Here is a 21682-nt window from a genome sequence, read left to right as displayed (position 1 = left end):
TCTACTGTGACAAAAGAGTTCACAAAAGCAACTTAAGGAAGGGTTGTCCTGGCTCACAGTTTTGAGGGTACAGTCCATCATGGCGGGGAGTGTGGAGGGACTGGTCACGAGGTAGCCACAGTGAGGAAGCAGCGGGAGATGAGTGCTTCTGCTCAGCCGGCTTCCTCTTTTATTCAGTCAGAAACGCCCAGCCCACATAAGGATGCCACCCACATTCCGGGTGGGTCCTCCCTCCTCATTTGAACCTCTCTGGAAACACCCTAACAGACACCTCCCCCCACCAGGTATGACTCTAGGTAATTCTGAATCCCATCAAGCTGACAATGAAGATTAAACATCACACCATCTCTCTAGTAGCTAAGAAACAATGAAATTGGCAAAACTCCAGGCCTTTCTCAGCTCTCTGAGCCCAGGCAGGTTCATAGAGGATGCCTTGGTATCCATATGTGAAAGCCAAACTTCTCTGCTGGGTGCACAGCTCCCCAGGATCTTGACTTCAGCTGGCTCCATACCTGATATACTTGACAGGTGGTGGCTACAGGCTGACAACATTTAAAAGGCCTCAGATTGCTCGCTGTGGTGGCTCATGCCTGCAATCCTGGAACTGTGGAAGCTGAGGCAGAAGGGTGGTGAGTTCAAAGGCAGCCTGGAACACATACTGTTGTAGGCAACTTCTCATTGCTGGCAGAAAGCACCTGATCAAAATCAGTTTATGGGAGGAAAGAGTTTATTTTGGATTACAGACTGGAGGGTAAACTCTCTGATGGCAGAGAAAACCTGGTGTGAGGAGAGGCTGGACATCACCCCCTGGCCAACATCAGGTGGACAACAGCAGCAGCAAGAGAGTGTGCCAAACACTGGCAAGGGGAAGCTGGCTAGAACACCCATAAGCCCGCCCCCAATAACATACCTCCTCCAGAAGGATCCAATTCCCAAATTACCATCAGCTGGGGACCACACATTCGGAACACAGGAGTTTATGGGTGGCACCTGAATCACCCCGCCCCCCCCCCACACACATAGCACAACCTTGTTGTAAAAGAAGAAAAAAGACAATGTGATTAGTGTCTTTTATAAACACGGTTGCTCCCACAGGCTGAATTCCCCTCACTTTCTCTCACTCCACTCCCAATAAATAATTCACCACGGACCTGAATAAAATATGGAGCCAGGCGTGGGAGAAGCAAGGGAGCAGATGTCCTGGGGACCTGACGCCAGTTTGCTTCAGCAGACACTGTGATCGGGCCCGCGTGGGCAGCGTCCTCACCAGGCGGCCACCAGAAGCGCGCTGTCCGTGACTTCCCTCAGCTTTGGCAGTGACATTTCAGACTCTAAGTAGAAGGCAGATATTTCTGGAGGCAGCTTGACCGACATGTTTGACCTTTAGGAGAAAAGTAAGAACTCCAGAGGAAGAGAAGAGACACTTTTCATGCGCGCGAACGAGGGCAGAGAATGGATTGCAGGAGTGTGGTGTCTGCTCCAAGTACACTCGGTGACTTCGCACAAATTCACTATTTCCTTTGCTCTGCTTCCTTTCTGGTTAGTCAAGGGAGGTCTGAATTTTCCTGCTCCAGGATCCTGGCCCGGGGTTTGCCTTGGCAGCCGGTTATAGCTCCTTCTGAAAAGGCTCTTGTGTCTCTGTGAGGCCCCTTCTCGGAGCTCTGGAAAGTGGCTCCTACCCAAAGTGACTCAGGGCTCCTGGGGCAGCTGGTGGAGATTAATCACAGCTGCAGATGTGAAACGAGGGAAAGTCTGCTCCAGGTAGTTCCAGCCCTTATGCCGAGGTTGCATGTTTAAGGGGAGCTCACTAGGAAGGAGCTCGAAGCAGCCTTCAGTCGACACGCCGTCACCCCACATCGGTTATCCTATGCGAGCCCTCACTGACAGGTGAGGGGCAAGGCCAAACCGCGCCACCGTCCTGCGCCAGGTGCTTCCAAGGCTGGGGCCGCAGAAGAACCATAGATCTATGGCCAGGGAAGCAGGCTTAGCCCAGCCCAGCCCCTCCCAGCCTCACCTCCACTGTCTCAGGAGAATTGAGTCCACACACTGCTGCTTTCTGGAACCCACTCCAAGAGGGCACATGAGCAGGGAGAACCCCAAACCTCACATGGGAGGTGTTGGGAAAATGGCTCTATCTCCCACTCTGTATATTGTCCATTCTTTTAAAAAAATTTATTTATTTATTTGACAGAGAAACAGGGAGAGGGACAGAGAGACAGAGAGAGAGAGAATGGGCACGCCAGGGCCTCCAGCCACTGCAAACGAACTCCAGATGCATGTGCCCCCTTGTGCATCTGGCTAACATGGGTCCTGGGTCCTTTAGCTTTGCAGGAAAATGCCTTAACCTCTAAGCCATCCCTCCAGCCCTGTCAATTCTTTTTTTTTGGGGGGGTGGGAGTGGGTTGAGACAGGGTCTTATAGAGCAGAGTGACCTCAAACTTGTTATGTAGCAAAAGGTGATCTTGAACTCCTGACTCTCCAGCCTTCACCTCCTAAGTACGCAACTACTTTGATGACAGGCATGTCCCACCATGCCTGGCTCATTCTATTTATTCTTTTGTTTTGTTTTGTTTTTTGGATTTTCGAGGTAGAGTCTCACCCTAGCTCAGGCTGACCTGGAATTCATTATGTAGTCTCAGAGTGGTCTTGAACTTATGGCAATCCTCCTACCTCTGCCTCCCGAGTGCTGGGATTAAAGGCATGTGCCACCATGCCCAGCTTCAATGACCATTTGAATCATTTCCAAAAATGTTGTGTGCACTGGCTGTGGTTTGAGCTCCCCTGGGGCTTTGCATGTCAAAATCAAAGCCCCGTCATGAGGTACTCAGAGGTGGAGATTTCATCTGACTGTAACGTTTAGAGTAAGGGCTTCTAGAAGGGGGGCTGGACTAAAGGTGTTAGGGTTGCTTCCACACCCGAGTCCTTGTGGTTTGTAACACTCCTTGTCTCCTGCCATGTGACTTCTCTGCTGCCTTAGGACTCTGCCAGCAAGAAGCCGTCACCAGATTCGATCCTTTGACCTTGACCTCCAGGACCATGAGCAAGAATAAGCCTATTTTATGGGCTGGAGAGATGCTTAGTGGTTAAGGCACTTGCTTGTGAAGCCTAAGGACCCATGTTCAACTCCCCAGACCCCACATAAGCCAGACACACAAGGTGACGCATGCACAAGGTTGCTCATGCGCACAAGGTGGGGCACACATCTGGAGTTCGACTGCGGTGGCTGGAGGCCCTGGAGCACCAATTCTCTCTCCCCCGCTCTCTCTCACACACTCACTCTCTTTCACTGAAAAAAAAAAAAAAAAAAGGCATGTGCCACCATGCCTGGGAAAAAAAGAAAAGAATAAAACCTGCTTTCTTTAGAGTTCACTTAAGCTGTGGCATTGTATTATTGGCAACAGGAAACAGAACAACACAGCATTTATGCACATGCCCATGCCTGCAAACAGTATCAAACGTGCACCCATAGTCTCTCTTTAAACAAATAGAATTCATGCTTGTCTGTGCTGTGTTCGGGGACATGATCTTTCTGCAGTTGTTCTTACATAGCTGCCTCGTTCTTTTAGCAACCACCTAGAAAAACCCAGCAGCATTCTCATTCTAATCTCCGGAACTTTCCCTGTGATGTTATGAGGCAAAAGGATTTCTAGATGGAATTGAAGTTATGGATCTTAAGCAGGAGATAAGCCTGGATTGTTTGGGTGTAATCACTGGAGCCTACATGTTGGTGCCCTCAAATTCATATGCTGTGCCTGTGCCCAGGTGATAGGATTGGAACGTGATTATGCTCCCCAACACTGGGGCAGCTTAACCGGGGAATCGTTGGGCTCACTGGACAGTCGTTCTAGGTTACTTGGTGCTCTTTAGGCCAAGAGACCCCTGGGGGATGATGTTCCTGAGAAGCAACACCTGAGGTTACTTTCCAGCCTCCATATGAATTTCCATAATGTATACATATGCGTGCGCGCACACACGCACGCACACACACACAAATAAAATAAAAGGGCCCAAGGGCTCTTGGTCACCATGTCAGAACACTTACAAGGTGACCACTATTAGCCTGTCTGTCCATCACCTTCATCTTGGATTTCTAGACTCCTGAACCATGAGCTAACTTTCTGTTGTTTGAAAATTACTTGTCTAGGGTTCTTTTTTTTAATAGCAGCTCGCAGGGACTAAGGCAGTCCTTAAAATCATAGGACTTGGGCTGGAGAGATAGCTTAGCAGTTAAGGCACTTGCCTGCAAAGCCTAAGGCTACAGGTTAGATTCCCCAGGGCCCATGTAAAGCCAGATGCACAAGGTGGCACATGCATCTGGAGTTTGTTTGCAGTGGCTGGAGGCCCTGGCATGCCCATTCTCTCTTTTTATCTGCCTCTTTCTCTCTCTCAATTAAAATAACAACAACAAAAACCAGGACTTGCCCCAGCTGGAGGCAGGAGAGAGGAGGGATGGTCAGCATGGTCTGCACCAAAAGGGATCCAGGAAGTCTTGTTGGCCTCGAGGGTACAGGGAGCCACGAGCCATGAGCCAAGGCAGCTCTGGGAGCTGAGAACAACACTGACAGCAGAAGACAAAGAGGGGGACCCCCCCCCCGCTCCTACCATATGGAACCGAGAAGAGTGTCGGCACTGAGACTGTCCTATGGAGCCTCTGGATATGAGCTGGCTGAATTTGTGATACTTCATTTGATTTGACCTTTGTGCATTTCTAGGAATTGAGCGTAGGGCCTGGTGCCTGTTAGGTGAGTGCTGTGTGAGCTAAATTCTCCAGCCCTAATTCGTGTTACTTTAAACAGTAAATGTGTGATTGTTACAGCGGCACTGGAAAGCTGGCCGACTGCTGGATACCGAGTGGGGAGACAACAGGGTAAGCTCTGACGGGGTGGTCCAAGGCCCCATGGACAAGTGACAGGTTCACCTGTGACACATGGAAGGTCTTTTCCTTCACCACCAGCCACCGGTGTATCCTCTGACCCTTTGATCTGAGTCATGCACTGGCGAATGCCCTGAACATCATTTGTGTACAAGACTGTTACCTTTGTTTATAGTCTGCCTACTCAGTGGGCATGGGTGAGAGGCTCCTGAGGAGGCCCCAGGACTCCAGACTCTCTTGCTGATGCCACTGTCACGTGGGCACGGGGAGACAGCCTGGTCAGCTCTGGTTCTGTGCTGGCGAGAAGCAGGCAGAGATGTTCTGAGTGCGTCCTGCTGGGGCAGGGTTGTCTGAAGCTCAGTGGAAGAGGCTGATGTGTCTCCCTGGGGTGAGTACAGGACAAAAGCCACCAAGCGTGGTGGCACATGCCTTTAGTCCCAGCACTTGGGAGGCAGAGGTAGGAGGATCGCCCTGAGTTTGAGGCCACCCTGAGACTTCATGGTGAATTCCAAGTCAACCTGGGCCAGAGCGAGACCCCACCTCAAAGAACTAACTAACTAACTAACTAACTAACTAACTAACTAACTAACTAACTAACTAACTAACTGAAAGCCCAAGAGGACAAAAGCCATCTGTAGCCACCCGGGCGTGATCACAGGCAGGTGGAGAGCAGGGTGAGGTTTCTGCGAGGCTGGTCCTGGGATCCTAGGTGGAGGACAGACCTTCCCAGGAGACTTGCTAGATGGGTTCCATCTGTGAGGCAGGGCCAGGACCTTGCCGGGGCCCGGGAGAGGCTGGGACGCAGCTGGCTCTTAATGGGAGCTCAACCCACAGGGAGGATGACGGGCCCTTCCAGGTAGCAGCTAGAAGGCACTTCCTTCACCCAGCCACTGCCAAACTGAGACTGGAAAGCAAATGGGAGATGGGCTGGCAAGAGCCTGTTTGGGCCCAAAGGAAGGGAGATGAAGCCAGCACAGGGCAGAAATCAGAAGGGCTTGGGGCAGGGTGCTTCAAAATACAGCTGTGATGGGCTGGAGAGATGGCTTAGCGGTTAAGCGCTTGCCTGTGAAGCCTAAGAACCTCGGTTCGAGGCTCGGTTCCCCAGGACCCACGTTAGCCAGATGCACAAGGGGGCGCACGCGTCTGGAGTTCGTTTGCAGAGGCTGGAAGCCCTGACACGCCCATTCTCTCTCTCTCCCTCTATCTGTCCTCTCTGTGTCTGTTGCTGTCAAATAAATAAATAAAAAATTTTAAAAAAATACAACTGTGAGCGTGGTGGTGGCGCACGCCTTTAATCCCAGCACTCGGGAGGCAGAGGTGGGAGGATCACTGTGAGTTCGAGGCCACCCTGAGACTCCATAGTGAATTCCAGGTCAGCCTGGGCTAGAGTGAGACCCTAACTTGAAAAACCAAATATATATATATATTGCTGTGAGCAGAACCCCAAACCCACCCAGGCAGCAGTGTGGATGCCAGGAGCCCCGTGGGTTCAGAACATGCCAGTGAGCTGCAAGAAAAGCAGGGTCTTCACTCACCCTGACCCTGCACTGCGCTCTGGTCACAGTCTACTAAGCACGTGAATAGAGGCGGGAGCTGGAAGGAGAGGGCGCTGAGCGCGGGTGCAGCAAGCGCAGAGCCTGCATCCTGCCTCTGCCACCAGCTTGCCCTGAGCCTTGCCTGAAGACTTGGCCATTGTCACAGTCTCGTTTTAGGTACAGGGAAAATGGGAATGACCCCTGTGGGACTCAGGATGAGGAGCACACATGCACACATTTACATGCCTGTGTACACACACATGTATATGTGTACCTGTGCTTACAATGTCTACCAATAACACCTGCTCATATGAGCATTCATGGAGGCATAGCTTCAGTGAGCACATAACCCTCACACCCTTAGCTCAGAGGAGGTGGACCTTAAGTCACTGTGATTTCAGAACTGACTGAAATGTGTCTGAAAATTCACCCAGAGGGCCAGGTGTGGTGGCGCATGCCTTTAATCCCAGCCCTCCGGAGGCAGAGGTAAGAGGATTGCCATGAGTTCGAGACCAGTTTGGGCAATAGAGTGAGTTCCAGGTCAGCCTGGGCTAGTGTGAGACCCTACCTAAAAAAAGAAAGAAAAGGAAAGGAAAAAAGAAAAAAGAATGAATGAAGGGAAGAAAGAAACTCCACGCAGAATAACCACTGATTTGCACATGGAGAATGAGACTTAGGACACTCTTGTGATATGCCTGGGTCAGGACACCAAGGACCAGAGCCCTGGCCCCCTCTGCCCCAGCATGGCACGTTTATACCCACTCACCCATCGCTAGCTTCCAGAGCAATGACAAGCCCCTCAAAGGATCAGATGTTGTTCCTGGGGTGGGGCAAGAGTCCCTTGCACCGTGTCAGAGCTGTGCCCTGGGGAGGGGGCAAAAATTCCCCTCCTTCAGCACTCCAGCTTCTCTGTGGACTGAGGATTCCAGGAGAAAGATTACAGAGCCAAGGAAAGATTATGGCTACAGACTGTTTCTTTCTTGGAAAGGAGTAGAAAGGGTCACTATAATTTACCCCTCCTTGGGGTAGGGCAAACTCTGGGCAGAAGAAATTCTGCCTGGAAATGAATCATTTTAGGTAATTTATCTAAGTGGTTTCCAAATGCCAGTCTGCAGCCTGGGGCTTGTTGGGAACTTGGATTCTGGCCCTTGGGACCTGCTAACTCTGTGTGTGTCTAAGGCAGAGCCTGGGAAGCTGCTGTCAGGATCCTCTGGACAGAAGACCGTAGTCCAGGCTGCTTGAGCCGAGGGCCACAGTGTCGTGTCGGGAGCCCGTGTGCCCGGCCGTCATGTCACCCGAGCGGAGGGCTCCTTCCCCACAGCAGGTTGCCTCCGTCCAGCCACCACCATTCAGAAAAGTAAGACTTTTAGAAAAGTAAGACTCTGTCCTGCCACTGTGGTGGTGGCCTTTGCAGTAGGGGAAGGCAAGCATGCTGCGTGTCCACAGCTGCGATCACCCCGCCTTCCAGCCTCACATCGCACGGCCCAGCTTCCTTCCACGGCTTTCACGAGGGCACAAGTTGTCGGCATGTTTCATCTAGTCATGTGAGATCCTGCCTGCCTTGGGTCCTACCCAGTTCTGGCCACTTCTGCTGTTCTCCCTTGTTCACTTCCAGCCTCGCATGAGCACATGGGTTGTAGGTCACATTTTCCAGGGGCTCTTCCACCCTGTTACTACTGGACCAGGAGTTCAGGAACAGATGAACTGCAGCTGTGGGCAGCAGCGAAGTGGCATGCTTAAGGAAACATAGGCTGGCACACGATCTAATTAACTGTGGCTTTCCTCAGTATTCAAACCATGCACGAATGCGCTGTGCATCTGCATGCCCGTATGTGCACGTGCAGGCACATGGGTGTATACACATGCATTCACGTATACGCTTGTGACAGCCTAGAGATTAAAGGTCAAGGAAGGCACTGAACAGAAAACTGAAACTCAGAAAAATTAAGCGACACCTTCAAGACCTCAGACCCTATCAGAACCAGAACTTGGGTAAATGTCATGGCCCGTTATGATCTTATTGCATTTCACATTGGGTAGTAGATACACACTAATCAAAAGCCACGGTGACACATCAGTGATGTTCACTGAGAAAACGTCTGGTGACCCACCTCCATCCACTCTCTTCCTTCCCGTCAGTCTCCCCTCACTTCCGTTTCTTGGGAACCCCTCCACACGGGTGTGAACAAACACGAGCGCATCACTGCCCACCCCATTTCTACTCTCAAGTGTGCACCCTCTCCATTTCGTTTGTCACTTGTGAGGCTCTGGAGAGCCTGCTCATCAGGACCTCATTATTATTGCCATTATGTTTCTAAACAGTTGTGTCTACTCCTGTCGATATACAAAGCACAGTTGTTTTGATTTGTTTTCAGCAGCTCAATGGAGATATAATTCACCAGCCATAATATTTACCCAGTTAAGATATGCAAGGCCAAGGATTTTGTCACATCCAGAGACCCGCAGCCATCTCACGGCACCGGAGCTCACTAACCAGTTACTTGTGAAGAGCCAGCTTGAGTTCCTTCTCACCGTGTCACCTCCCTCCCCAAGCTCTACAGCCAGAATTGTAGCCTAGGCTTCGTGGCACACATCTCTTCCTTCTCCCTGGTTATGTAACTGGGGTGGAAGAGCAGCAGGACTGGGCCCGGTGTGGGGGCGCACGCCTACAATCCCAGCACTGGGGAATTGGAGGCAGGAGGATCAGGAGCAAAGGCCAGCTGGAGTTCCATAAGACCCTGACATTAAAAATGGGGGAGGCATAGGTCAGGCATGGTGGCGCATGTCTTTAAGCCCAGCACTCGGGAGGCAGAGGTAAGTGGATCGCCATGAGTTCGAGGGCACCCTAAGTCTACATAGTGAATTCCAGGTCAGCCTGGGCTAGAGTGAGACCCTACCTCAAAAATAAAGTAAAAATAAAAATAAAATGGGGGAAGGTATAGGCCAGGCATGGTGGTGCATATCTTTAATCCCAGCACCCGGGATGCAGAAGTAGGAGGATCACTGTGAGTTCAAGGCCAGGTCGAGACTACATAGTGAATTCCAGGTCAGCTAGAGCCCTACCTTGAAAAAACAAAAAAGGGGGATGGGCAATTGAAGTGAAAGACCAGGTGCCTTTAAAATTCTGAGAGTTGATTGTTCTCTAGGGAGAAAGAACTTTTCCTCCAATCAAAACAGAGGATATCCTCTGGTCTGACTCCCTCCATCCCTCACAGACCCATAAAGTGCCCTCCTGAAGGCTCATGCTCTGGAGGCTGGGTCCCCAGCTGGTGGTGCTACTGAGAAGTGATGGGCTCTTGTAGGTGCTGGTCTCATTAATGTGCTAGAACACTGATTAGCTCATGGCTGAATGGCTGTTCCAGACCATGGCCTGGAACCTCTGGAACCATAAGGCAAAATAGCTTGTCCTTTAAGTTATTTTTCTCATGTATCTTGTCATGGCAATGAAAAGCTTACATCACAGCCTATGTGCGACGTTGTTATTATTATTATTTTCGAGGTAGGGTCTCACTCTAGCCCAGGCTGACCTGGAATTCACTATGTAGTCTCAGCGTGGCCTCAAACTCACAGTGCTCCTCCTACCTCTGCCTCCTGAGTGCTGGGGTTAAAAGCTTGTGCCACCACACCCAGCTTGCGACATTGTTTTTAATTTTTACTTATCAAACAAAAAAAATGGCATGGAGAGATGGCTCAGAGGTTAAGGGACTTGCCTGCAAAACCTAAGGACCCAAGTTTAATTCCCCAGTACCCACGTTAAGCCAGATACATAAGGTGGTGCATGCACCTGGAGTTTGTTTGCAGTGGCTAGAGGCCCTGGTGCTACCATTCTCTCAGATATATATATATCTGTCTCTTTCTCTCTCTCAAATAAATATTTTTTGGGGGGCTGAAGAGATGGCTTAACACTTAAGGTGCTTGCCTACAAAACCAAAGGACCCAGGTTTGATTTCCCAGGACCCATGTAAGCCAGATGCACAAAGTGACACATGTATCCGGAGTTCGTTTGCAGCAGCTAGAGACACTGGCATGCCAGATCACATTCTCTCTCAATTTCTCTCTCTCTCTCTTTTTTCTCTCCTCTCTCTCCCAAATAAATAAATAAAATATTTTATACATATTTTTAAAATGGCATCTCATTGTTTCAATTTATGGTCAATTGTGTTCTTTTTCCAAAAACACATTTCCCACAGAAGCCATCCTCTAAGATGGCATGAGGATCCTGGCCACCCACGTGCGTGCTCCAACGTGCATCAGGGCTGGCCATGCAGCCTGACAGAACCCAGCAGCAGCCAGTGCGGGGCTCCCAGGGCCCGGTTGTAAGTCCTTGACACTGTACCAGAGGCTACATAGCATTTCACAAGGACACTGTCCAGAGAGAACCAGCTGCCAGCACCAACTTGTCCATCACGCAGGAAGCCACGCTCAGGTGACAGGCCCCTGCTGACACCTGCCTGCCACCTCCAGAGAAGCCCCGGGCTCGAGTGTCCCAGTTAACTCAGCCCTAGATCCTTCAGCTGTGGAGAGAGAGAGATGAAAGATGGAGAGTCATTTCAGGACCCTTCGTTTGATTTGTTACACCGTGATCGGTGACGGCAGTTATGGTAAGAGAAGATGTTGCTACTTCTGAGCTTCAGAGGCCCATCCAGAGCCAGCTCTGCGGTCAGTGTCTTCCAGCCAGCCTCCCTGCTCCTGCCGAGGCTGACCCTCCTTTCCCCCCAAAAGGGAGACATGATCAGTGCGCTACGCACACTGTGAGTGACCAAGAGTGCAAGGTCTCACCGAATTCAAGCCCTCCACCACAGTGGGAACTGACTTGCAGGCTCATCAAATCAGGACAAGAAGTTGTATGGTTGTCCCTCCCCAGGTGGCGGCCGTGGGCTGAGAGGGCCTGTGTCCGCCTGGCCCCTTGCCCTGCCGTCTGTTCAGCCTGCCTTTCTGGGACAAGCGTTTCTGGACTTGTGTCTGGCAGTGGCATCAGAGGCTTGTTTCGTTTCCAAATGGGGCAGAGGCCATGTCTTGTTGCATTGCTACCTGACCCACTTCTCCTAGGCTCTGGGGCCTGCTCTTCCTGGCCTCCTTTTCCAGAGACGTTTCATGCTTATGTGTCCAGCTGATCAACAAATGAACGGTGAACTAAAAATCAGTAGTTGGCACAGGCAGGCTTTTTCAATTTTCATTTTGGTTTTTGACAATTTTGTATCTGTAGAGCATGAATTTTGATCATATTCACCTCCCTTGCCCTCTCTTATCTCCCTTCCCAATCACAGGTAGACTATGAGGACAGTTATTCACTTATAACAGGGAGCTCTCTCTTCCTCCTTTCCTTCCTTCTTTCTTTCCTTTCCTGCTTTTCTTTCCTTTTTTCTTTCTTCCTTCCTTCCTTCCTTTCCTTCCTTATGTATATGTATAATTATGTGTGTGCATATACACATGTGTCTGTGCATGTGGAGGCCAGTGGACAGTCTCAGGTATCATTCCAACACAATACAATTCAAAGAAATATCAGCTTAATATTTGTGCCAAGGAATGGTAGTAGGAAAATATGAAAAGTCTTTGCTTTCTATAATTAAACCATATGTTTCTAATAAGAGTGAAACACTTTGTATGTACAGTAAACATGCTACATGCTACAGTTTATAAAGCACAGTGGCCTCAAATGTGAATTGAGGCATTTCAGGCAAAGTTCACTGGGGTCACATGGCTTGATGGCTCAGGCAGTGCCAAGTGCACGTGTGTCTTCCAGAGCCATGGCTGCAGGTAAAGTCACATGATGCAAGATGGGCAGACACTGCCACAAACAACCTCAGACTCATTTTGAATTGCTTTTTGGTCATTGTGTGTTCAGAAAAACATTTAAAATTCCCAAATTTTATCTGACCCCAACATTGAGCATGCAGGGCTGCAACTCACCGTTGACAAAGTTTACTGATTGCGAAGCTGGCATTTATTGCCATGTTCTGCAATGAACAAAACACCTCGGGCGTGGAGGGGCCTGGGGCCGGAGTGGGTGTCTGCAGCGGGAGCGGCGCAGCCCGTGGGCCCCACACCCACCTTTCTGAAGCAACCTTGGGCAGAGGCTACCCTGAGCCACGGACAAAGACTGATGATGACTGAACCACAGTACAGGGTCCCAACAGCTTTCAAGCCTCTCCATTCTGGAGACTTCCGCGTGGTCAGATGTTTCTATGATAACGATCGGAAAGCTTGTTTTAAAGGCCCAAGTTTTGACATCACAAAAATCAAAATGGCTCCAGAATAATTAAAAAGAAACTCTTCTAAAGTTAGAGCATTTTCAGATGGGGCTGAAGTGCCACACAGCTGTCGTATTGTATGCAGGCTCCACTGGAAGGAACAATTTCCCAGATGCAACAATGCTTTGTTTTATTTTGGCCGGGTTGATGGTTTCGCAACAGGGACATAGAAACGCTGTCCCCATGGCTCCATGGCTCACTGAAAGGTGAGTTTATGACACCAGGCCTGTGAGGAGATAGAGATGAGGTAACCAGGAAAACCCCAGCTGCACCTCGGTGTCTGGCTCCTAATGGGGAGCACATCCCTTTGTGGTTAAACCTCCTGTAAGCTGCAGTTAGATTGTTCCCATTGCATCAGAAGCTAGGGTCCTAGGACATTTCTACCGCCCCCCCCCCTCCGCACCTGGTGCAGTAACAAAGGGATTTCATCCTTAAAGGGTGACATCAAGTGGGACGAGGTGGCACATGCCTTTAATCCCAGCATTGGGGGTTGGGGGGGAGGCAGATGTAGGAGGATCACGGTGAGTTTGAGGCCACCCTGAGACTACATATTGAATTCCAGGTCAGTCTGGGCTAGAGTGAGACCCTACCTTGAAAAAAAAAAAGATGACATCACATTATTATCATATCCCTTACACTGTGGTTTTGGTCCCCTTCCTTGGTGGTAGAATTTTTCTAGAAGATAATGAGGAGAAATGTCCTAAAACGGAGCCCTGTTCCACCATGTCTAGGAAGGGGAAAAGAGTGACCTTATTTCAACGTGTATGCTATCCGCCTCACAAGGATTTATAAAGCCCTCTTGAAACCCACAATACAGAACCCACCTCACTGCTCCCTGCCATGGGACAGCCCACGCCAATCGCTCTTACCTTTGCTTTGCCGAATAAACTTCTGCCTAAACTGTCTGTGTCTCTTGACCGAATTCTTTCCTTCAAGAAGATAAGAGCCAAGAGATACTCATGCCACCCTGACAGAACATGTGGTAGCCACCAGCCATGTGTGATTTCTCATGTCTAAATTCAGAGCAATTAATGTGTAGCTAGGCTATAAACCTTGGGATCACACTTGCTGTATTTTAAGGACTCAGTCAGTTTTGGGTAAACACCAATGTCCCAAGAGTGGCAGATAGCGGACAGTTACATCGTGGTGGATTATCTTAGATTTGGAGTGTGATCTGATCTTCTTTTGTATGAAGACAAAACATCACCTTCACACACACACACACACACACACACACACACACACACACACATGAGTGACAGGACTCCAGGCTGGGGTCAGTCTCTGCCAGTCAAGATTTCACTACAATTTTTCCTAAGTATGGAGGCTTAAGGTTTATAAAGTTTTGAATAATGAATAATGTTCAACATACACAACAACCAGAAGGAACTTTGACTTGTATGTTAAAAAGCGAAAAAGAAAGTAAGGCTCTTGGAGCGTGCCACAGAGAGACGGCGGCTTCCTGGCTTGGTGGCATGGTTAATGCTGGTGAAGCTTTTGGGACTGAAAGGACAGCTTCTGAAGCGTCAAGCACTACTTCATCATTTATTGACATCAGTATTAATAACAGGCAAGTGAAGGTTTTAAAGATGGATTTTGTCCTGACATGTGAGCTCTAAAATATACTTGTGCATGCATTTTAGATTTTACGAGGGCGCACACAGAAAACCTTCCAGGAATCAGACACTATTTATAATGCAGGGGGAGCTTGGAGCCTCAGGGCTCGAGACATGCAAGCGTTCCTCTACAGGGAGCATGGCCCCGGCTTGCTGAGTGCTCCCTCGCTTCAGCTTGATGGATGGGAGCAAACCCATCTGTGTGGTGGTCCTGTGCCAGCAACAGGCAACAAAGCTCACCAGCCACCAAGGTCCTCTCAGAACTTGCTCAGGCTCTACAGAGCTTCATATGCACGGTTTCAGCCACGCTGCTGATTGGCTCCCCAAATCCAGCGCTTCCTGCCTGGCCGTATTACAGAAGGGACAACGAAGGCAATGAAGCAGTCCTGAGGTGCCAGGCAAGTAGGCTGTCCCATGAGTGGAGGGCTCTGTGTTTGATTGGAGAAGGTGATTCTGAAATGCTCTACAGGAAGTCCACATTGTGTTGCCCATTAGAAAAGGTCGTCTGCAGGCTGGAGAGATGGCTTAGCTGCTAAGGTGCTTGACTGTAAAACCTAAGAGTGCATGTTTAAATCTCTAGGTCCCACGTAAGTCAGACACACAGTGATGCAAGCATGCAATGCCGCACATGCACACAAGGGGGTGCACGCATCTGAAGCTTGTTTGCAGCAACTAAAGGCCCTGCCGCTCCCATTCTTTCCCTCTCTCTCTCTCTCTGTCTCTCTGCCTCTTTCTTTCAAATAAATTAAAAAAGAGAAGAGAAAAGAAAACAAAAGAAAAGAAGAGAAAAAAGGAAAAGGAAAGGTCATCTATCTGAGACCCCAGCAGAGACTGGACTAGGTGGTACAAGCAAGAGTTCATCATTAAATCACAAATGAAAAGAAGTTGTAGCTTTCTGAAGATTCAGAGATTCCAAGCAGCTCAAAAGGAGGACGCTTAGAGATCCAGGAGGCCTTCAAGGGAGCCGTGGAGTCTCATCAACAGCTGCTGGCACTGATGGGACGTGGAAGACTGAGCTAAGAGAGCCAGTAGGTTAGGCAACTCTCCGCCACACCCTTGGGATCAGCAGAGAACCTCACTTGAAAACTTTTTCTGTGACAGTTTTATGAAATAGCTCTGCCTCTCTACCTCCACAGAATCAGAGGGATGCAAAACTTTACATCCAAATTTCATAGAAAAGCTGAGTGTGGTGGAGCACATCTGTATCCCAGCTCTCAGGAAGCTGAAGCAGAATTGCTGTGAGTTCCAGACCAGCTTGGGATACATAGTGAGACCCTGTCTTAAAGGAAAACTAATTAACAAAGTTAGCATGGTGGTACATATCTCTAATCTCAGCACTCAGGAGGCTAAGGTAGGAGGATCACTGTGAGTTCAAGACCAGCCTACGCTACATAGTGAATTACAGGTCAGCCTGGACTTGATTGAGATCCTGCCTGAAAAAAAAAAAAAAAACACAATTAGTGAAACATGTTGTTCCCATCACATGACATCAACTAGTGGACAATATTTAAATATTTAAAGAGGCAGGAAGAGCATCTCACAGGGGTCCCGGGGCTTGGCACCAAATCCCTCCAAAGAGACTAGTGTGCAACATTCACAAGAGACAGTGCAGAAGGCCCTGTTGGGCCTGGTGCTTTGCAGCCCATTAGCAGGCAGGGCCAGTGAAGCCCAGAGAATGCTGCCTTCGTGTCCTGGAGGAGGACTTCCCAGCAGCACACGTACACACAGAGCTCGCTGGACCTTGTTCTCTGCAGTGCCAAGGGTGGAGCCAGGGCCTAAGCCAGCCGGAAAGACCAGGACTCAAGCCCAGGGTCCAAGGTCTCCTACTCTTCTCTGGAGAGCTGGGGCTGGGGCTAAAGGGACTCCCAATAAAGCATGAGAAAGTCTGATTCTGCCCTTGCCCTGGTCTCCCCAGCTTGGTGGAGGGTCGTGAGGACACTTGAGAGGAGCTGGTTCAGGGCAGGGATGTCAGCAATACTTTAAAGTGCAGATGCTCACAGGGAGAGGGGAGGGGATGCGAAGTTGTAAACTACACCGCACTGCTACTGACTTCCCTGGGCTCTGCAGAGGGGAACTGCCTGCTGAATGACAGGTGGGTCACCACAGCAGGTAGAGGTGGAAGGAATTTCCTGCCTCACCCTAAGCCACCTGGGAGAAGAGAGGGGTTGAAGGTGGGGTCGGTCGCTAATGGTCAATGTGTCACCATTCATGCCTCTGTAATGATGCCTCCATGACAACCTGAAAGGACTGGGCTCAGTGAAGTCCTTGGACCCCATGGAGGTCCTTGCACGATGGCATAGACAGCTGCCACATGGCTCTGTCAACTTCCTGTGCCCAGGGCATCTCCTCATCCGACTGTTTCTCTGCCCTGGTATGACGAAGGACGAGAGAGTGGTTGAATCTGAACGTGGGGGCTAGGGCGAGTCAGGGCTGAAATTCAGCAGAGACTTTGCACACTTAAGTCATGGCTACTGCTAGAAGGGATCTATAGTGCTGGAGAGCTGGCTTAGAGGTTAAGGTACTTGCCTTTGAAGCCTCAGGACCCAGGTTCAGTTCTCCAGGTCCCACGTAAGCCAGATGCACTTAGTGGCACATGCCGTGGCTAGAGGCCCTGGCATGCCCATTCTCTCTCTCTCTCTCTCTCCATCTCTAATAAATAAATAAATGAAAAAACAAAATCTTTAAAAAAGGGATACATAGAGGAGGTCTTCTCCCCTGCAGGAGCTGTGCACGTGCAGGGAAAAGACAGGAGGGAGGGTGCCGCCCAGCTGGGGAGCCCCCCGACCAAGCAATGGCCTCTCTCAGCCTCCCGTTTCCCAACATCCCTCACCGTCAAGTCCAGAGCTCCAGGCTGAATCTGCTGCCGAGCTGAGGCTCCCCAAGCCTGAGGCTCCTCCGGGCTGGCAGAGTGGCACCAGTGCGGCGATCAAGTGGTTTTGCAAGCACGAGATATGTTTGTATTCTTTTTCTTTTTGGTTTTTCTGAGGTAGGGTCTCCCTCTAGCCCAGGCTGACCTGGTATTCACTCTGCAGTCCCAGGCTGGCCCCAAACTCACAGTGACCCTCCTACGTCTGCCTCCTTAGTGCTGAGACCACCACGCCTGGCTCTTAACTGAAGTGGTCTCTTAAAACTGCACCCCTTTTGGACCTCCCCCACGCCTGAATGTGGCTTTGGCTGTGAGCAGGGATTGAATGTTTGTCCAGTGTGCATCATTCCTCGCACTGGCTCCTCTATACGCTCCACTGGGCCTACTGGTCAGCTCTGGGGATGAGTTCCTGCCTGGTGACTCTGGAAGCCCAAGGGTTGTGTTAAAGAATCCCTGTGGGTCCATATACAACAGATCCTAAGTTGCTTGTCTCCTGCAGGTAGCCGGGGCTGAGAGGAACGGAGGACCAGATGGGAATATTTAAGAAGGCAGGTGAGGCAGGAGGTGGAAGTGCGGGGGGCATCCTGGTCTGCCTGGGCAGAGGGGCTGCGCACGATGGACCACGTCCAAGTACTTACACTGTGCTTCCTGGGCTGGAAATCAGAGCCGGGTGCGCAAAGGGAGGCAGCTCCACTTAAACACGCTGAGTCCCCGGAGGAGGGCTGCTGTGAGCCCGTGCCTCACTCAGTGATGCGCCTGTCCCCGCTTCAGTGACCCCATGGGGCCATCCAGAAAACGTTGCCCTGGGAGGCTATCTGCTGGGTGGGCTTGACCTTCAGAGGAGGTCTTCAAGGTGGCGGCTCTAACCTGCTGCAGCAGAGTCACCGCTGTCGTGGCCCCTTGGCTGGAGTCCCGGGATGGGCGCTCATGCTGTGAGGACACGAATAGATAGCCCCAGGGGGAAGTGCCATGCACAGGCTGTCAGAGGAGGTTTGTCCAGACTCCAGCGCTGGCCTGGTGGCTCAGTATTGACCACTGCTGCTCAGTTGTTTCTCTCCTTGTCAACTCCTCGCCCTCACTCACCACACGGAGCCATGTCGCCCTTGGGGAAACCTGTCATCCAGGGCTCACGGGAGGCCAGGTCACTTCCAGCACGCAGCACAGTAGGGTCTAATGCATCAGTCACCCTCCATCTGGAGTCTGTGCCCACTGCATCTGGCTAATGTCCTGAGTGTGGTCCCTCCAGCCCCCCACCCACACATTGGACTGACCTCAACCAGGTAATCCTCCAGTGTTGCTCGACTCCTCCTTGCTTGGCATGGCCAGCCTCATCACTGGGCACAGGAACCCCACGTCCCAAAGAAGCTGCCTTGTTCAGGCAACATTCAGAACCTTCTGCAGTGTGTTCCTGATCCCCCTCAGTCTTTCGTTGTTGCTCAGGGCAGAACGGATGTGTGGACGACCAGGACCAGCGTGTTTCCATCTGCTCTGTTATGTGCCTCAGCTTTGGGAGCATCTGAAGGTCCTGACATGTTTTCTTTGTCGGCTTTCTAGGGTGGCATCTCTCCTCTTGCAGTGGGTGACTCCATGTGGCTCAGGAATGGGTACAAAGTGGTCAGGACAGGGGGTAACAGAGTCACCTCTGTAAAGGAAGGGCTGTTGGCTGACAGCCAGTGGCCAGCTCTCCCCCCCTTATCTTCCTCCTCCTCTCTTTTTTCTTTTCTTTTCTTTCTTTTTTGGCTTTTCTTTTTTTTTTTTTTTTTGTGGTAGGTCTCATTCTAGCCCAGGCTGACCTGGAATTCACTATGCACTCTCAGAGTGGCCTTGAATTCATGGTGATCCTCCTACCTCTGCCTCCCGAGTGCTGGCATTAAAGGTGTGCGCCACCATGCCCAGCTAAGAGATCTTTTAAAACCTTACCAACAAGCCAGGAGGCAGAGGTAGGAGGATTACGGTGAGTTTGAGGCCACCCTGAGACGACATAGTGAATTCCAGGTCAGCCTGAGCCAGAGTGAGACCCTACCTCGAAAAAAACTTAGGAACACACCATGTTTCTGTTTGAAAAAGAAAACAAAGACGAGTTCCTTCCAGGGTCCCTGGTCCCTGCCTATCCTTTCATCCTTGTTTCTTCCCAACCTCCCTTACTAACTATGGTCTTTGGGACACATCTCAACCTCAGGGCGCTGTTCAGATCTCTGTGCAAATATTGCCTCTTCAGAGCCATTCCAGACCCTCTGCAAATTTATGCCTGTCCAAGGGTGCACCATGAACGACTGGGGGAATGGCTCACTCCTCCAGCACAATAGAGTCACAGGCCCTGCTTATTTTGCTCACTGCTGAATTCCTTGGGCTCAACAAAGAGTTATGGAATGAACAGAATGAGCAATCTAGATAATGTTATTTTTTATGCTATTTTATTTCCAACCAGATGCAAGGGTCGTTTCATTTACTTAATTTCCTCCCTGTTGCTTAACATTCAGGCCATGTCTACACTTTTCCAACTATGAAAAATCTTTAAGGAGCATGGCCAATACTCGCGAAGGTCACTCTAGTTCTCAGGCTCTGCATAGAAAAGTACAGTGAGAAAATTGGCTCCGTGCTATCTGGATACTAGGGGATAGGAAGCGAAAGCCGTATTTTCCTGCCTCCCTGAGCTTTCCCGGCATGTCTTTGGCCTTGTCCGGTGAGTGATAGAGATGAGGTGCTCCTCACTTTCAGGGCCCCCAAAATGTTCACTATGGATGACAACCTGGTGGCCCCCAGTCAGCAGGATCACCCCACATGGCTCCCTCCTGGCATTCACTTGTTGCCAGGGGTGGGACACTTCCTTTCTGCTTTCCCAGCCAGGCCAAGAGCTATTACCCTTTTATCTTTTGTGCCTAGTTGGTACATCATACATAATCAATATATATTTTTAACAATGTCAACTGACTTCTGTCCCCAAATGGCTACGGTGGCTCTGGCTTAGTGATCCCTGTGCTGGGTGTAAAAGTGTCCCTCCCCACAAAAGGGACCAAACAGGGAGAACAGCCCTGTCAGTGGGAGAAAAGCCTTCCACAGAATCCTGCTCCTTCTTGCCTGTCCGGAGTCCTTCATTCCTGCACTTAGACCCTTTCCTTGTCTCCTACGTTGGGTGAAGCGTCTTTTGAGCTTGGTTACTTTCTTCATGGACACACTCTTGCAGGGTATGAATAATTAAACACGGCGACTTTGCATGATGAACTGTGGATCGCAGATGCTGAGCTATTTGGAGCTGCTACTCTGGGTGCTGAATGGAGCCCTGGAATATTAATGATGTGTGTTTTCAGTGATCCGCTGTTGCATCTGGAGAGGAAGACAGAGAAAATACAAGAAAGCCAGATTGCCATTTGTGGTGTGGTGACTTCCCTGAGCAGGGCACAAATCCCCTGAGGCCTGGCAAACATGGGCCCCGGATGTCAAACTTCCCCAGAGCCCTTGTGCTGAGGCAGGAGGGTGGATGGAGGCATCTTGGAGACAGAAGATAGAGGTGTCTGGAGAGGAATTTGCAGTCATGAAGTCCTTTGAGGTCTGGCACTCAGAGTTCACCAGCAGGGAGGCGTCACCCGCGGAGCTGCCTTGGCATAGAGCTAGAGGAACGCCATGGCCCTGAGCAGTGCTCAGTGTCAAAGGCAAAATGGAGCCAGCACCCACGAGGGACACGGCAGAGTCCCAACATGGGATGTGGTGCTGCGTCCCCGCTGGCAGGGTGCAGCTGCCTCAGGAGACTAGCCAGGCTGGTCCTGGAAGGGGCCTGACTACGATCAGAACAAGACTGAAGACTGCCACGTCGAGCCCTGGAAGCTGAGCTGGGGTGGCCCCTGTGGCAGAAGCGGTTTGAGAGCTTTGGGGTGCACCACTGCCTTGAGCCACTGCAAATGAACTCCATACGCCTGCTCCACAATGTGCATCTGGCTAATGTGGGACCTGGAGAATTGAACCTGGGTCCTTAGGCTTCGCAGGCAAACATCTTAACTGCTAAACCATCTCTCCAGGCCTCTACTCCCCTTTAAGGTTCCCACACTGACCAATTGTCATTTCTCTCTCTCTCTTTTTGTTTTGTTTTGTTTTGTTTTTCAAGGCAGGGTTTCCCTCTAGCCCAGGCTGACCTGGAATTCACTATGTAGTCTGAGGGTGGCCTTGAGCTCACTGCGATCCTCCTACCTCTGCCTCCCAAGTGCTGGGATTAAAGGTGTGTACCACCACACCCAGCTGGTCTCTCTCTCTCTCTCTTGTTTGGTTTTTCAAGGTAGGGTCTCACTCTAGCCCAGGCTGACCTGGAACTCACCATGTAGTCTTAGGGTGTCTTTGAACTCATGGCGATCCTCCTACCTCTGCCTCCTGAATGCTGGGATTAAAGGTGTGCACCACCACACCCGGCCCTAATTGTCATTTCATTTTTTTTAAAATTAATTAATTTATTTATTTGAGAGCAACAGACACAGAGAGAAAGACAGATAGAGGGAGAGAGAGAGAATGGGCGTGCCAGGGCTTCCAGCCTCTGCAAACAAACTCCAGACACG

Source organism: Jaculus jaculus, chromosome 5 (genome assembly GCF_020740685.1).
Source record: "Jaculus jaculus isolate mJacJac1 chromosome 5, mJacJac1.mat.Y.cur, whole genome shotgun sequence".
NCBI lineage: Eukaryota > Metazoa > Chordata > Mammalia > Rodentia > Dipodidae > Jaculus > Jaculus jaculus.
The sequence above is the reverse complement of the archived record's forward strand: the minus strand, read 5'-3'. Positions refer to the sequence as shown.